Source organism: Palaemon carinicauda, chromosome 20 (assembly GCF_036898095.1).
Source record: "Palaemon carinicauda isolate YSFRI2023 chromosome 20, ASM3689809v2, whole genome shotgun sequence".
Classification (NCBI taxonomy): domain Eukaryota; kingdom Metazoa; phylum Arthropoda; class Malacostraca; order Decapoda; family Palaemonidae; genus Palaemon; species Palaemon carinicauda.
The window spans coordinates 58,014,268-58,017,560 of record NC_090744.1 but is presented as its reverse complement, the minus strand read 5'-3'; positions in this window follow the sequence as shown (position 1 = coordinate 58,017,560).

Sequence of the window (3,293 nt, the reverse complement as noted above, 5' to 3'; positions counted from 1 at the left end):
AAATTTAGAACACAAATCCTTTACGTTATTTTTTGACTCTGGTAGTCCACGTAATATCATGGATTTGAAGACACATCATTTGTTGTTTTCGAACTTTCCGATTGAAAAATCCGGAATTAGACTTTCGGGTATAGGAAATAATGAATTAAATGTCGTAGGCATAACTTATGTTCAGTTCAGAGTCGGTAAACGCACGTTTGCCGATACATTTGCTGTTGTAAAAAACATTAATATGTATCCAGCTGTAATTATAGGATACCCATCTATGGGAAATCAAAATATTATCTTAGCCCCTGCCAAGCACGGCGTGTATATCAAAGGGAAACTCTATAAGTCTTCTAATACCTTAAAATCAGTTTTGGATAAAAAGGAGACGACAAATGTAACCGTAACGTACGTTGAAGAACCAATAACTTGTCTCACTAATAAAGAAATAATATATGCAACCCAGCAGAATTCTCGTTCACCCGTAATATCATCTGGCACGCAATCTATCGAACCAAACGTACCTTCGAATTTAATAGTGCAAATAAAGAAAACATTACCGGGATCTGAAATATTAATCCTTTCCGATACTTTGAAAACTAACGGATTGTCTGTCACACAAGCTATTTATACAGTAGGCTCACATCAACAATGTAATATTGAAGTCTGTAATCATTTAAATAACACTTTAGTAATTCACAAAAATCAACATATCTTGGATGTAGAAGTTTATAAACAACGTATTCTTACCGTTGCTGAAATCAATCACTCTCAATCAGTTGCGGATGAATCCCTTTTGCGATCTATTAAAAATAAAATCAATAAAGACATTCAAGACGAAGAAATTCAGCAGAAAATTTTTGAGCTTTTAACTAAATATCATAATGTTTTTTTCCACTACGGATGGATCCTTAGGAAAAACAGATGTGATCAAGCATCAAATAAGGCTAAAGGACAAGCAGAAAATTATCTATGTACCCTCTTACAGACTCCCTATGAAATTCCAGAATGAAACAAATGATGAAGTAGGTAAAATGCTAGAAGAAGGAGTCATTAGGAAATCAAACAGCCCTTATAATTTTCCTTTATTAGTTGTACCGAAAAAAGATCGAACATGGCGTATCTGCGTCGACTTTCGTCGTCTAAACGAGGAAACGATCCCTGATCGATTCCCAGTGCCATGTACTGACGATATTTTGTCTTTGTTAGGTCAGAATAAATATTTTACCAGTTTGGACTTACTTAAAGGCTTTCACCAGATATCATTAGAAGAAGATAGTATCCCATACACAGCCTTCGGCACAGCCAGGGGACATTATGAATTTTTACGGATGCCTTTTGGTTTACGTTGTGCTCCTATAACATTTACAAGAATGATTAACATAGTGTTTGGAGACTTGTTAGGGGATATATTGCATGCCTATATGGATGATCTTGTAATCTTTTCCAACACCTTAGAAGAACATCTACGTAAGTTAGAACTAGTACTACAGAGATTAAGACAACATAACTTAAGGGTAAAGATAAGTAAGTGTGAATTTTTCAAAACAGAATTAATATATTTGGGTTTCATGGTGTCAAGCCAAGGTCTTAAAGTAGTCCATGATAAGGTGTCGCCTGTACGTAATTTTCCCATACCTACTAATGTCAAGGGAATACAGCAATTTCTGGGTTGTAGTGGATATTACAGGCGTTTTATACGCAACTATTCAATAATAGCTGCTCCTTTAACTGATCTTACGAAGAAGGGCGTAGATTTCATATGGTCTGAGCAACATCAACAGGCGTTTAATACTTTGAAAGATGAACTGTGTAGTTCTCCTATCTTAAAATTTCCTGACTTCGGTAAGGAATTCTTCATTGCAACAGACGCCTCAGACTCAGGAGTAGGAGGGGTATTGCTTCAGCAATATGATAAACAATTTTTCCCGATAGCTTTTTATTTTCGAAAACTGAGAACTTCCGAAAGTAAGTATGCAGTAATAAACAAGGAAGGGCTAGCTATTGTTAATACACTAGTGCATTTTAAGTTCATAATTTACGGTTATCCCGTTAAGGTTCTTACTAACCATTAACCACTAACTGAGTTCTTTAAAGGCTTCAACCACAGCCCTAAACGAACTCGGTGGCATTTGATCATTCAAGATTTTGGCGCAAGAATCGGGTATTTACCTGGGAAAGCAAATATCATTGTGGGTGCATTATCACGCAACCCCGTGTCATCTTGTACGGAGCCTTTAGCTAAATTAATAGATATATCAACATCCATGCCTATTGTTAAAACGATATCTGAACAAGAAGATTTAGGCTGGAGCACTGAATTATTACAGACTGAGCAAAGAAAAGATCAGAAAATAGAAAAAATTATGAATGCTTTGAAAGGCAATCATAAGGAAAAGGGATATATAAAGTATAAGCAGCAGAATTATATAATCAAAGATAATATTCTGTGTAGGACCGTGACAAGGAAAACCCGCAATACACCACATGTAACTAACGATCAGGTAGTAGTACCAATCTCACTTATTTCCACTGTCCTGAATTGGTTGTATGCAAATCCATTATATGGACACCCGGGGTTCTCATTAATGTCACAGAAAGCCAAATCATTGTTTTATTGGCATACGATGCTTACAGATATAAAAAGACACATAGCTAATTGTCGCACATGTCAGGAAAACAAAGGGCATACGAAAACACCTGTCAGCCTAGGAGCTTATCCTGTGCCCAATCAACCCTTTGAAAGAATACATTTAGATTTGTTAACAGGATTTTACGAGTCAGACAGAGGAAATAAGCACCTCTTCGTAATTATAGATGCTTTAACTCGATATACAGAACTAATAGCGCTTAAAACTAAAACTGCGATTGAATGCGCTAGGAAGTTTTACGAGTGTTACATTTGTAAACATGGAATTCCACACATGATAATCTCAGACTCGGGTGGTGAATTTAATAATCACTTTCTTACCTCATTGTGTGAATTCCTCAGCATAAAGAAAATAAATACCATGATATATCACCCAGAGTCGAATGGGCTAGTGGAAAGAGCAAATAGGAAGATATTAAATATATTAAGAGTAACACTAGGGGGATCAGACCCCAACTGGGATATTGCAATACCGGCGGCACTGAGTACTCTGAATCATTCATATCATATATCAATTAAAATGTCACCGCATGAAGCATTGTATGGTACCCCAGTTAGAACGCCTTTCCATGTATTAACGCCTACAACTAATCTATCAAATCCTTTAAAAGAATGTATAAATGCAAGTATAAGTCGATATGATATCCTTCGAAAGAAT